Consider the following 15584-nt stretch of genomic DNA (forward strand, 5'->3'; position numbering starts at 1 on the left):
AGTTCATGTGTATCATTTTTTCTTTTTTTAAGTTCCACACTCTAGTGATATCATATGGTATTTGTCTTTCTCTGTCTGACTTAACTTTACTTAGTATGATTAACTCTAGTTCCATCCATGTTGCTGAAAATGGCATTATTTCATCTTTTTCATGTCTGAGTAGTGTTCCGTTTTATTTATTTATATATATATATATATATATATATATATATATATATATATATATATATATATATATATATATATATATATATATATATATATATATACCACATCTTCTTTGTCCATTCATCTGTCGATAGATATTCAGGCTGCTTCCATGTCCTGGCTATTGTAAATAGTGCTGCAGTGAACACTGGGGTGCATGCATCTTTTTGAATTATGGTTTTCTCCAGATATGTGCCCAGAAGTGGGATTGCTGGATCATATGGTAGTTCTATTTTTAGTTGTTTAAGGAACCTCCATACTGTTCTGCATAGTGGCTGTACCATTTTACATTCCCACCAACCGTGTAAGAGGGTTCCCTTTTCTCCACACCCTCTCCAGCATGTATTGTTTGTAGACCTTTTGATTATGGCCATTCTCACTGGTGCGAGGTGGTTCCTCATTGTAGTTTTGATTTACCTTTCTCTAATAATTAGCGATTTGAGCATCCTTTCATGTGCCTGTTGGCCATCTCTATGTCTTCTTGGGAGAAATGTCTATTTAGATCTTCTGCAATTTTTTTCATTGAGTTTTTCTTTTTATATTGAGCTGTGTGAGCTGTTTGTATATTTTAGAGTTTAATCCCTCATGGGTTCCATCGTTTGCAAATATTTTTTCCCATTCTGTAGGCTCTTTTCGTTTTGTTTATGGTTTCCTTTGCTGTGCAAAAGATTTTCAGTTTAACTAAGTCCCATTTGTTAATTTTTGTTTCCATTTTCATTGCTCTAGGAGGTGGTTCCAAAAAGATTTTGCTACAATTTATGTCAAAGTGTCTTCTGCCTATGTTTTCCTCTAGGAGTTTTATAGTATCCATTCTTACATTTAGGTCTTTAACTCATTTTAAGATTATTTTTGCGTATGATGTTAAAGAATGTTCAATTTCATTCTTTTACATGTAGCTGTCCAGTTTTCCCAGCACCACGTATTGAAGAGGCTGTCTTTTCTCTACTGCATATTCTTGCCTTTGTTGTCATAGATTAATTGACCATAGGTGGTTGGGTCTACTTCGGGGCTCTCTTTCCTGTTCCATTGATCTATATTTCTGTTTTGTGCCAGTACTATGTTGTTTTCATGACTGTAACTTTGTAGTATGGTCTGAAGTCAGGAAGTCTGTTACCTCCAGCTCGGTTTTTCTTTCTTAAAGTTGGTGTGGCTAATAGGGGTCTTTGTGTTTTCATACAAATTAAAAATTTTTTTGTTCTAGTTCTGTGAAAAATGCCATTGGTCATTTGATAGGGATTGCGTCGAATCTGTGGATTGTCTTGGGTTATATGATCATTTTAACAATATTGATTCTTCCAGTCCAAGAACATGGTATATCATTCCAACTGTTTGTGTCATGTTTAATTTCTTTAATCAGCATCTTATGGTGTTCAGAGTACAGTTCTTTTGTCTCCTTAGGTAAGTTTGTTCTTAGGTATTTTATTTCTTTTGATGTGATGGTAAATAGGATTGTTTCCTTAATTTTTCTTTCTGATCTTTTGTTGGCTTTAAGTGGGCTTTAAGGCTTCAGTTCCCCCCTATACTCCTGGTCTAACCACACACCTGGGGGGGCCTTCAGGCAGATTTTTTTAAAGCTATTTGAATGTATGTTCAAGGGCAGCAACAAATCTCTCATCCTTGGATTTAATACATCTTTTTATTGCATTATAGATGAATTTACTTTATAAGATAGTTACTTACCTTTGCTGTGATAGGTTCACCAGTTCTTTTATAATAAGTTTGGTTCAGCTCAGCATCTAAATTCTACAAAATTAGTCTTGCTCATTTCCATTTAGATGAGCGCCTGATTAAAGTACAATGGCACTCTGACTTCTTAATATAAACCTTTACATTTTTTTATAGGAAAGTTTTACACAGTTTAACACAATAAAATTTGATGCCATTCAAGCACTATATATTTGTCTTAGTTCATGTTTTCATTATGATGTGCTTGAGTTCTAAGGTTTGTGTAAGTGTATAAAGATTTCTAGTAACATTTTCCCCAGAATAGTATTTTAATTTTTATCAGGAACTTGAACATTAATAGTTAGTATATGAGGAGAAACATGTGAAGAATAAAGAGGTGAATAAAGATGAAAAATTAAAAATTGAGGATAATAATGAGGATGTGAACTAAAACCCTGGCTGCATTGTCTTCTATGAATAATTTTCCAGACTTTACTGAGTATATCCATGTTTTCTCATTCTTCTCAAACATTGGAAGGGCTTTCTTTCTTTTAAATCTCTCAGTAATTATTCTTGTTATCCTCTACTAGTGACTTATGAAAGAAGTTTCTCCTGCCGTTACTTGATTTTCTCTGTTTCATTAATCTCTTCCTGTGTATTGGATCATCACATCAACATTCAAATATGCTCTAGAATCTCTTACCTCAAATAGAAAAAAAAAAAAAAAAGACAGTAAAAATATTAGTTAGATCTCTGAAATAAATGTCTGGTCCAGAAAATAACTTAATGATATGAATTCTGGCACAGACATCACCTTCTTAAGTCCAGAGAAATGTCTTTCTTTGATTTTTTCCTCCTCTAACACATTACTGTGCATTGTCTTATTGGAACAAGCTACTAAATCTCTCCAACCCTTCAACGTGTCATTGAATTCATATTCTGCAACTTCCTGTCCCAATAATGTTAATCTCACCATTTCTTTTATCCCTTGTTTGATTATATAGAAAGTAAAGATAATATCTGTAGCAGACATAAGTGGTTGCCTACCTCACTTTCAATCTCCCTACTTGGTTATTTTGTTCATGTTTTTAATTCTCTCCCATAGGACTCACTGTTAAATCCTGCGTACTCTAAGCTGATCATTAAAATCTTTTTCTCTTTGCCAGTGATAGATCTAGGGATGATTATGAAACTTTGATCCTACCCTAAAGATAAAAAATATATTTTAATCATGGTTAAATTTGTATTCATCTTCATTTACATTTGGAGAAGTCTGCTGGAAAGAGTCTGGGGAAAGTTTCCCCTTTAAAAAAGAAAACTCACACAAGAAGAGTTACCCACATTTTCTACTACACGTTCTCATGTTTACACACAGAGTCATAACCATTTTACTCTCATGAAGGGAGGAAGGCTGAGAACAAAGGTGCTGAGGAGGGCAGGTCAGAAAATAACGCAAAAAGCTGGGTTCTTGATGACATCATTCAGCCACTGAATTAAACAACCCTGGGGGTGCCTGACCTTTAGAGTCTTTGCTATATGAGGTAATAAATTTTTCTTACTGAATTGGGATTTTCTATTTTTTTCAGGCAAAAGAATCTTATATAGTGTAGTACTTACCCACAAGTCTGGTGAGATGATTTAATAAGTTAATTCACATATACCACATAGCAGAGAGCTTGGGACATAAAATACTTAAAAATGGAAATTATTACAATTGAATTTTCCCCTCTTCCTCTCCTTCTTCTCCTTCTTCTTCTCATAGTATTAGTATTAGTAATAATTAGTACTGTTTTATTTTACGATTTCATGCGGTCTAAGTAAATTTAATTTCCCCAATAGCAGTACCATGCATCTTTATGAAAGAAAACAAGAAACAATATCCAGCAATTAGATAAACACATAACATTTTCTGTAGTTTAAGAATCATCTTTTGGCTTACAAGATTTTCAGATGTAGGGGATTTTAAATGCCTACTCCGTTCTTCATTACCTGCTGAGTTATCCATGACCTAAATATATGCCTCATCCTTATATTTTTATCGTTAGACTCATATGCCTCCTTCAGGGGTGATGCATTCTACTCAATAATGACAGATAATGATATAAAATTTAAGCAAATAGTAATGTTATAAATGGACCTTAATCATTTCAAATCTTATGTTTCTCACTCAGAAAGGACCAAGCTTTCCAAAATAGTAGTGGACCAGATGGAAGAAATGTAATATTCAAAGGCAAATCTATATATGTTACTTCAGATATATCAAGTAAAGGTAAAAATGGATATTTGTTTCTAAAGAGAGATAAAAGACCTTGCTAATTTTCATTAAGTACTTAGTCTTAATGAATTTCACTTAAATCCTAAGTAATTTTTAAATAGATCTTTATTGGAGTATACTTGCTTCACAATACTGTGTTAGTTTCTGCTGTACAACAAAGTGAATCAGCCATATGCATACATATATCCCCATATCCCTCTTGAGCCTCCCTCCCATCCTCCCTATCCCACCCCTCTAGGTCATCGCAAAGCACCGAGCTGATCTCCCTGTGCTGTGCTGCTTCTTCCCGCTAGCTAACTGTTTTACATTTGGTAATGTATGTATGTCAATGCTACTCTCAGTTCGCCCCAGCTTTCCCTTCCCACCCAATATCCTCAAGTCCATTCTCTATGTCTACATCTTTATTCCTGCCCTGCCACTAGGTTCATCAGTACCATTTTTTTTTTTTTTAGATTGCATATATGGAATCTATTCCATATATATGCGTTAGCATACGTATTTGTTTTTCTTTTTCTGACTTACTTCACTCTGTATGACAGACTCTAGGTCCATCCACCTCACTACAAATAACTCAGTTTCGTTTCTTTTTATGACTGAGTAATATTCCATTGTATATAGGTGCCACATCTTCTTTATCCATCTAGGTTAGTTCTATGTCCTGGTTATTGTAAATAGTGCTGCAGTGAACACTGTGGTACATGTCTCTTTTTTGAATTATGCTTTTCTCAGGGTATATGCCCAGTAGTGGGATTGCTGGGTCATATGGTAGTTCTAGTTTTAGTTTTTTAAGGAACCTCCACACTGTTCTCCATAGTTGTATCAACGTACATTCCCACCAACAGTGCAGGAGGGTTCCCTTTTCACCACACCCTTTCCAGCATTTATTGTTTCTAGATTTTTTGATAATGGCCATTCTGACCGGTGTGAGGTATCACCTCACTGTAGTTTTGACTTGCATTTCTCTAATAATTAGTGATGTTGAGCATCTTTTTGTGTGCCTCTTGGCCATCTGTATGTCTTCTGGGACCTAATTAAACTTAAAAGCTTTTGCACAGCAAAGGAAACCATAAATAAGATGAAAAGACAACCCTCAGAATGGGAGAAAATATTTGCCAGTGAAACAATAGATAAAGGATCAATCTCCTAAATATACAAACAGCTCGTGCAGCTCAATATCAAAAAAAACAAACAATCCAATTAAAAAATGGGCGGAAGACGTAAATAGACATTTCACCAAAGACATAAGTAATTTTTTGATTGACTTGAATGCCAGCTTTATATTCAGAGTGGTCAAGTTCAAATAATTTTTGGGAGAACTGAGCACACATGCAACAAAATGTGAGGACATTAATCGAAATTTAAGGACTATAAACTTTCCAAATAACTCTAACATAAAATCAGTGAAAAAATTTAAGCAATATATAATAGTGACATAACTGTTGCTTCAGTCTTCTTGTAAATTAAATATAAATAACACCGATAAGTAAATTTTCTTATATGGGTTTAATAAAAAATGGTTCTTGAAAATTAAAAAAGAGAAAAATTAAGTACATAATTACATTGGAGTCAAAGTACATTTTATTGTTGTTGTTGTGATAACAGTTGCTAATTTTCAACAATACAGGACTTGTTGCCTAACTATAATTTTCTTTGTTCCAAATAGATTTTTCAAAGCAAAAATATGACATAAATTTTGCCCATAAGATGATTAGACAAAACTGGCATTGGGATGGAAAATCATGTGTTTCAAGACCCTTCACACCAAGAGATATTTAGGCATTATTACTTAGATTAATTGAGCTTTTATTAAAGCTAATTTTCTAGTATTCACACTTCAAAATACAGATGGAAATAAAATATATAGTTCTCAATTTGGCAGGAGTGTACTATACAATTTATAATAAAGTTGATTTATATTAATTGCTAGAAAATTTATGGGCAACAGATTTATTTTAATGGAGTCATTTATTGTCCTAATTTGTTTTATTGATATTAGGATCCGGACATCTTGCTGTTTTAAAAGGATACTCAAGCACAGGGAGATCAGCTCCGTGCTTTGTGACCACCTAGAGGGGTGGGATAGGGACGGGGGAAGGGAGAGGCAAGAGGGAGGGCATCTGGGGCTATATGTATATGTATAGCTGATTCACTTTGATATACAGCAGAAACTAACACAACACTGTAAAGGAATTATACTCCAATAAAGATGTTAAAAAAAAAAAAGTTAACAAACAGCAAATTAAAAATGGATGATTTTTTAATCCATTTACAATCAATTAAATAGTACATTTTGTTTTCTTTTCTTTTTTCTCCTTATGATTGTTGTTTTTCATTGTCGCCCCTATGTCCTTATGCTAATAAATAAAGTTGGTTTCTGCTAAATACAGTATTGAAAATCAAGAAGGAAATACACTATTCTCTTATTCTCCTTTAATTTGAAAATATGTGTATTGGCACCACTATATTGCTTTCAGTTAACGTTAATTTGTGTGTACTTTACATTTTTTTATCAGTCTTGCTAAGGGTTTCTCTTAGTTTCCTGTTGCTGCTGTAACAAATTAACACAATCTTAGTGACTTAAAACACCACAAATTTATTATTTTACAGTTCTGGAGATCACAGTTCAAAATAGGTCCAACTAAGCTACAGTTAAAATGTTTACAGGACCCCATTCCTTCTGCACATTCTGGGAATCCATTTTCTTGCCTTTCTCAGCTTCTAGAGGCTCTCCCCAATCCTCAGCTACTGGCCCCCTTCCATACTTACAGCCTGAAATGAAATCATTCTCACTTTGCTTCCACTGTCACATCTCCTTTTCTGACTCCGACACTTCTGCTTCCCTCGTCTACTCTTTTTCAAAATAAGGACCTTTGTGATTACACTGGCTCACCAGGGTAATTCAGGAAACGCTATGGAGATCCTAACTTAACTGCATCTGCAATGTCTCTTTGCCATGTAAGGGAACATATTCCCAGGTTCTGGGAAATAACACTTTTACAACTTGGGAGGGGGTATTATTCTACTACTACAGAGTTTATCAATTTTATTAAACTTTCAAAGATTAAAGCTTATGGCTTTGTTATTTTTCTCTATTTTATATCTTTGATCTTTGTTCTCATCATTCTACTTTTTATCCTTCTTCTTCCTCTGGGTTTTAAATTTTCCTTTTTCCTTTTTAGAATCTTGAGATGGAGGCTTAGCTTATTGATTTTTTAAACTTTCATATTTAAATGATAAAGTATATCCAAAGACTGTTTTGCCTCAATCATATAAGTTTTGATAAGGGAAATTTCTATTTCCATACTGTCAATAATATATTTTAAATTCCCATTGCATTTTTTTAAAGAAGTGTTAATTTAGACACGTACTGCTAATTCTCAAACACATAAGATTATCTCATTATTCTTCGCGAAAACATTTATTCATTTATGTATGTTCACAGAACATATGATCCTTTGTGACTTATTGAGACTTGTTTTATAGCCCCAAAGACTATGTATTTTAGCTGCCAGATGTAGTATTCTATAAATTTCTGTTAGGTAAGTTAGATAATAATATAGTTTAAAACTTTTATATCTAGAACAGATATAGCAGAGGAGAAAGGGTTGAGAGGTGGGCAAAATGGGTAAAAGGGATCGACTCTGTGGTGATGGATGATAACTACACTTTTGATGATGATCCCGTTGTGTATTGAATCACAGTGTTGCACACCGGAAACTTTTATAATGGTATACATCAATTTTACTTCAATAAAAAATAAAGCTTTTATAGCATTACTGATTTTTTTGTTTTTAATTATGAGAAAATCCTATTTGAAATAGCTGTGGTTCATTGTATATTTTTCTGTAGCTCCTGTTAATTCTGTCAATGTTTTAAATGTATGTTGCTTTGTGTTATTACTGGTTATTTTCTAAATTCAGCTTTTTAATCTTTCACTTTTCAAAGTGACTTAAATTATGCCCATTAGCCATTATTGTAAGTAAAATACCATGTATTGTTGTTTTGTCCTTTGTACTTTAGTTGTCACTCATTCTCCTTCTATTATGTGTTATGTATCCGCAGTGTAGTTTTTTCTTTAAAGAGTTAGTAACTATTTAATATATTTTATAAATATTATTTTATAGTTAAATTCACAATTTCCCTTTCCGGTGATCTTCATTTCTTCCTGCAGATACGTACATCAGTAAATTTGTGCTCATTTTTGTTTGTTTGTTTTGGTTTGGTTTGGTTTTCTTTGTCTTATCTGAAGCGCTATCAACAGTATTCCTTGCAGTCTGGTTCAGCTAGCAACAAATTCTGCCTGTTCTTGTTTATTTGAAAATTTCATTATTTAACCTTAATTTTGGGACAAAATTATTAGTAGATATAAAATTTGGGGGTTACACATTTTTCCTATAATTTCATTAAATATATGATTTTATTATCTCTGGCTTCACTTGTTTCTGATGATGTTAGCTCTCATTCTTCTTATTGTTGTGCCAGAATATAATGTATCTTTTTATTTTCTGGTTAAATATTATTTTCATTTATGATGTTTGACTATGATGTGACTTTCTTTGAATGTATTCTATTTGTGTCTTGCAGAATTTTTTAAAAATAAGTTTTTGTTTTTAGAAAAGATTTTAGATTTATAGAAAAATTGAAAGGGTAATACAGAGAGTTCCCATATACCCAGCCCCGAGTTACATTCTGCACCCATCCTGGATTCCCCTGACCTCTTAAATGATTTTTTTAAATTTGTTTATATTAATATTTACTATTTGAGCTGTAAAGCTCTATGGAATTTTACAAATGCTTAGTGTCATGTATCTGCAATGAAAGTATACAGCATTGTTTTGAAACGCTGAACATATTCCCTGTGTTTCATCATCATTTCTAGCCCTTCTTTAATCTACTGGCCATTCCTGATTTACCATGCCTATAGGTTCTGTCATTTCCAGATGTCATATAAGTGGAATAATTCAGTATGTAGACTTTTGCTACTGGCTTCTTTCATTTTACCCTATACATTTAATATTCATCCATATCCTTTCATGGCATTTTAGTTCATTTATTTTTCTTCATTGAATAATATTGCACTGTTTGAATGTACCACATTTTGTTTATCCATTCATCTATTTCTCTCTTGATTGTCTTTGTCCCTTGTGAAATACCAGTTGACTGCATTTCTGTGCATCTCCTTCTGGGCTGTTTATATGGTTTAATTGATCTATGTGTCTATTCTTGAGCCAATATCATGCTCTCTTGATTACTGTAGCTTTATAGTAATTCTTGAAATCAGGAATTGTTAGCACTACAGCTATGCTGTTAATCTTCTATTATTGTTTTGGCAATTTTAGGTCTTTCTCCTTTCCACATTAACTTGATATTAGTGTGTCAATATCAAGAAAATAGCTCACTGTAATTTTGATTGGAATTGCATGGAATATATAGATACAGTTAAGAAGAATAAACATCTTAATAATATTGATTTTTCCAGTCAGTATACACAGAATAACTCTTGATTTATTTAATCTTTGGTTTCTTTTATCAGCATTTTATAGTTTTGCACATATAGTTCCTATACATATTTTGTTAGATTTATATTTAAGTACTTCATCTTTATGGTACAATATACATGGTATGTTTTTTTTTGTTTTTAATATTAACTAGAAATTTATTTTATTTATTTATTTTATTTATTTTTGGCTGTGGTGGGTTTTTGTTTCTGTGCGAGGGCTTTCTCTAGTTGCGGCAAGCGGGGGCCACTCTTCATCGCGGTGCGCGGGCCTCTCACTATCGCGGCCTCTCTTGTTGCAGGGCACAGGCTCCAGACGCGCAGGCTCAGTAGTTGTGGCTCACGGGCCCAGTTGCTCCGCGGCACGTGGGATCTTCCCAGACCAGGGCTCGAACCCGTGTCCCCTGCATTGGCAGGCAGATTCTCAACCACTGCACCACCAGGGAAGCCCAACATGGTATGATTTAATTTCAAATTTCATTGACTTATTAAATGTATGTGTGTTTATATTTATATGTACGGTATATATACAAAATACATATATATGTATGTATAGCATATACACAAGAATATATACTAAACCATGAATCCTGTGACCTTGTTATAGTCCTTTGTTATTTCCATAATTTTCCAAAATTGTATTTTTCTGCAGAGACAATCATGTCTTCTGCAAGTATAGACAGCTTTATTTAATCCTTTCCAAGCCAAATACTTTCTCTTTTTTTTTCTTTCTTGTTTTAATGTACTAGCTAAAAATCTCAGTAAAACGGAGAGTAGGAAGAGTAAAAGAGAATATCTTTCGTTTTTTCTGGATTTTAGTGAGAAAGTTTTCAACTTCTTAACATGATATATAAATATTTTTATTTCACGTAATGCTTGTGTCTGGTTTTGGTATTATGGTAATGCTGACCTCATAGAATGAGTTTCCTCAGCTTCTGTTTTCTGGAAGGGAATGTGGTAATTGGCACCATTTCTTTTGATTTGGTAAAATTCACCGGTGACTATCTGAACTGAAGGTTTCTTTTTTGGAAGGTTTTTGATTATTGATACAATTTTTTTTTAATAGATATGGGCCTGATCAGATGACCTGTCTCTCCTTGTGTAAGTTTTAAGCATTTGTGTCTGTGAAGAAATCATTCTGTTTCATCTAAATTATAGAGTTCTGCTTGTTGTTCTTTACTGCCTTTTTAACATTCATGAAACAGGTCAGGATGACGTCTCTTTAATTTCTGATATTGGTAATTATTTTTTCTTTTCTTTTCTTTTTCTGTTAACCTGGCTAGAGGTTTATCAGTTTTGCTGGTCTTTTCAAAGAAGTTTTTGGTTTCATTGATTTTCTCTACTAAAGTTTTCAGTTTCAATAACTTATGCTCACGTATGTATTATTTCTTTTTACTTTCTGCTTACACTAATATTAAATTGTTCTTCATTCTCTAGTTTCCTGAGGTGGAGCTCAGATTACTGATTATAGATCTTTCTTCTTTCTGAATATATGCACTTAATTTTCCTCTCAGCACTGCTTTCTCTGTATCTACAATTTTTTTTAAATTTTTATTTCTATATAATTGCTTTTTAAAATTCCTCTTGAGACTCTTCTCTGTGATCCACATGAGCTTGAGAAAAATGTATATTTTATTGTTGTTGAGTGGAGTATTCTATAAATGCCAATTATATTAGTTTGATTGCTATTACTGTCCAGGTCAAGTCTATCCTTACTGATTCTGTACCTACTTGATCTATCAGTTTTTGCTTCACATATATTGAAAGCTTGATGTCAGATTCCACAACTTTAGGAGTTTTATGTCTTTTTGGAGAATTGATACTTTTATTAATATGTAATGTCCCACCTTTTCCTTGGTATTTTTAATTAAAAAAATTTTTTTTTTAACATCTTTTTTTTTTTTTTAAACATCTTTATTGAAGTATAATTGCCTTACAATAGTGTGTTAGCTTCTGCTTTATAACAAAGTGAATCAGTTATACATATACAATATGTTCCCATTTCTCTTCCCTCTTGCATCTCCCTCCCTCCCACCCTCCCCATCCCACCCCTCTAGGTGGTCACAAAGCACCGAGCTGATCTCCCTGTGCTATGCGGCTGCTTCCCACCAGCTATCTATTTTACATTTGGTAGTGTCTATATGTCAATGACACTCTCTCACTTCGTCTCAGCTTACCCCCACTGGAATGGTTTTGACCCAGAAAGAATGTCACCAATAAACAGTCTCAGTGTGAAACAAGATAGAGAACAACCCCTCAGGGAGCTCACTGTAAGGCTGGAGGCAAGGCCCCTCCTACACTTTTCTTCACTCCCACATGGAGCAAAAGACTCAGTTATGTGTTTAGTCCAAATCTTGTAAAGCAGCACTGGCTGTAGGGGCTAACCCTGCCCTTTGTTTCCAGGTGTCCCAAGCTGATTCTTAAATCAGCCTTGTTGAAATTAATATGCCTACTCCAAAGTTTTTAGTTTAGTATTAACTTAATATGCCTTTCGTATTCCCTTTACATTTTTTGAATTATTGGAATTTATTTTTAGAATAGTTTTGAGCTTGCAGAAAACTTGAGCAGCATGTTCAGAGTTCCCATATACTCCCCCTCCCACTCCTTCCCTTGCCCTCATTATTAACATCTTGCCTTGGTGTGGTAAGCACGTTAAAATTGAACCTACATTGATACATTGTTATAAAATAAAGTCAGTTATTTTAAGGGCTCACATTCTTTGTGATCTACAGTTCTGTGGGTTTTGTCAAAGGCATGATGTTATGTACCCACCATTACCACCACATCATGTGGAATAGTTTTACTGCCCTAAAAATCCTGTCTGCTCTAGCTGTTCATCCTTCCCTCCTCCCCTCCCCAATCCCTGGCAGATTGTTCTTTTTTTCACTGTGAATATGATAAATTCCAGATTTTCTCCAAATATATTATGGCAGATTATACTCCAACACATGGAAGGGAAGTATTATCACAGTAGTTTTTTTTCAAATATAATCAGACTGGGTTTATGCCTCTCCTACAAAGATTGATAATAATAAAAGTATATTGTCTCTAACACTTGTTCACCTGAGTTTGGATTATATAAGAACTACTGAAATAGGCCACCAATCTTCCAACTCTTGTGCTAGAAAGAGCCTCTTTTTTTTTTTTTTTTTTTGTCTAAACCATACTAGCCTCTAATGAATTCAGCCAATTAAAGGAACTAAAGGTTTCTTTTCTCATTGTTCCTATGATCTATATACTCTGTGTGCCTACAAGATACCAGTATTAAGAGTTCATTCCTTGCATATTCTCTGTCCATCACCACTGCCCTATGCTATGAGGAAGTGCTTCTTCTCCACCCCTCACTTGGGTTACAGAAGGATTAGTCTGTATAACCACTTACTCTAGGCTAAGTGAGGTCTTTGAGTACCTCATAAGGCCTCTTTAGCCATAGTTCTTGATGCTCTGGACTTATTGGCATGTTCATAGGAGTTTTTGTGGAAATGTAGTTACCTGGAAGTGCTGAGGTGTTTGTTCGCTTTTTTGAAACTTGAGTAACGTAAACACCTTGTTCTTCTGCTTAATCCCCAAGGATTGACATGGGGATGGTTCAATTTCTCCTTTTAGTATATTCAGTAGACTAATGCAGCAATGTGCTGTGTTCTCCTTCAATAGTCCTTGTTGCTCCCATTTACTACCCACATGGTAAGAAAGCTGTCCTACATGTTTATCTCAAACTTACATGGAGAAATTTGAGAAGAGTCAATTAGTAGAACCATCCATAATGTCAACTACTCGTAAGGGTCTATAGAGGCAAACATAGATACATATATCCATGTCTGTCTGTCTATCTATCTATCTATCTATCTATATCTCCTCTGGAAATTTTTTTCCGTGATACATTAGTTGGCGGAAACGAATTTTTCATAGAATATGTAAAGGCCATTCTGTGTGTACATGTTTGTATATATTTCATAATTTATTTCCATGTATATGTAGATAGAAATCTACACACCAAAGTTCTACTTCATTTATGTAATTATTAAGGTTATTTTTTATAATGAAATGTTAAGATTTCAAAGAATTTTTATCTCCTAATTTTCTCCCAAATATTAATTGAATTACATAGGGGAACATGTAATCTAAATTCCTAAATAGTTATATCAATATTGATGCTAATTTTCAACGCTTTTTTCATCAAGTGTATATATTAATAAGATGTGTGAAATTTTTAAATTCTAGTAATAGCTTTAGGTATAGATTTTTTTTTTTGATTTCTATGTGTGTGGTGTGTTTTATTATATATTAGTCTCTTAAATCAAATAGAAAACAAAAAGTGGAGCTACAAACCAAAGTTACAACAGTATTAGCTTTTCTCATCGCCCGTCTATCTACTTTTGCCAGAGGTCTTTATTTCTTCATACGGCTTTGAGCTACTGTGCAGTGTCCTTGACTCCAACCTGAAGAACTCCCTGTGGCAGGCGGGTCTGGTGGTTAAGAACTCTCTCAACTCTTGATTAACTGGGAATGTCTTGATTTCTCCCTCATTTTCGAAGGAAAGTTTTGCTAGATATAAGATTCTTGGTTGACGGATTCTTTCCTTCAACACTTGAAGTACATTGAGCCATGCCATCTGGCCTCCGAGGCTCCTGATGAGAAATCTGCTCATGACCTTCCTGGCAAATCTTCTCTCAGCTTCATAGAACTTTCATAATGTACCTTATCGTGTCTTATGCAGCAGAACATTTTGTATAGTATCGTGAAGTCAGTTAAGTTGTAACATTATTTTGAGACCAGAATTTAAGGAAAAGGAAATGAATATTTCAAGTGTAGACATTATGAGGTCTTTAAAATTATTACAGATTTTCAAACTAGAAATAAAAAGGCCACTGGAAGTATCCTACAGATTTTAATTTATAACAAAGTGAATACCAATATCTAATAACACACGTAAAGAAAAATTTCTTTGGGATCCTTTTTCCTAAGTGTAAAGGGGCCTTGAACTCAAGAAGTGAGAAAACCCCTGTGGTTTACCCCCAGCTGTGATGCGTCCATTTCTTGCTCTGACCTCAGAGTGCACCACTGTGATGTACTTCACAGAGCCCTGTAAAAGGGGCAGCTGGGCCCAGGTTTTTGGTCCTTAGAGCCCAGGAAGCTGCTTTTGGTGACCTGACGGCCTTGGACCTACAGTTAGCTTGTTTTTTCCTTGTTTCTGCCATTTTGTTGATTTATTTTTCTCTTTTCTCTACTCTTTCTTATCTTTCTCATTTTTCTTTCTTCTTTGCCTTTTTCTCATTTTTCTCTCTTTATCATTTCTTTTAGTTTTAAATTTTTTCTTCTCAATTTTTTGGTGTTTCTTTTCCATTTCTTCTGCTTTCTTTTCTTCCTTTGTTCTTTTTCTCATTTGTATCTTAATTTTAGTTAGTATTGCTAGATTAGTACAGTTAGCATAGTCAGTACTGTTGGTATAGTTAGCATAGCTGGTGTAGTTAATACTTGATTAGCATAGTTAGTGTAGTTAGTGCTAGTTAGCACTGTTGGTACAGTTAGCGTAGTTAGTGCTGTTAGTAGAGACAGCACACTTAGCACTGTTAGTACAGTTAGCATTGTTAGTTAGCGTAGTTAGCGTTGCTAGGTAGTGCTGTCAGTCAGTGTAGTTAGCAGGTCACCATGATGCAGGGCCTCACAGCCAACCCTGCTGACAAGAAGGCTCATATTGATGGCTTTGAGATCCTCCGCACCATTGGTGAAGGCACCTTCGGTAAAGTGAAGTTGGCGCGGCACATTCTGACCGGGACACAGGTGGCTCTCAAGGTGATTAAGAAAAGGCGTCAGAGCGTCGCAAGTGTCCAGGCACTTTTCCGGGAAGTGTGCGGTATGAAGCTCCTGAATCACCCCAATATTGTAAAACTGCTGGGGGCGATTAACACAGAGGAGGCATTTATTCTGGTGATGGAGTAC

General features: G+C 34.4%; 1 long non-coding RNA gene across 1 annotated transcript in view; it reads left to right on the plus strand.

Annotated features, from left to right (window-relative positions):
- Nucleotides 1–231: 231 nt before the first annotated feature.
- Nucleotides 232–15584, plus strand: part of LOC309621688 — a 253188-nt gene continuing 237835 nt past the window's right edge. Inside the window, exons 1-2 of the long non-coding RNA XR_014240159.1 lie at nt 232–4141; nt 9947–10101. This is a non-coding gene — a long non-coding RNA (uncharacterized lncRNA). The remainder of the gene's footprint in view (nt 4142–9946; nt 10102–15584) is intronic.

The sequence above is a fragment of the Balaenoptera borealis genome (genome assembly GCF_965194805.1).
Source record: "Balaenoptera borealis genome assembly, contig: HAP1_SCAFFOLD_847, whole genome shotgun sequence".
Lineage (NCBI taxonomy): Eukaryota > Metazoa > Chordata > Mammalia > Artiodactyla > Balaenopteridae > Balaenoptera > Balaenoptera borealis.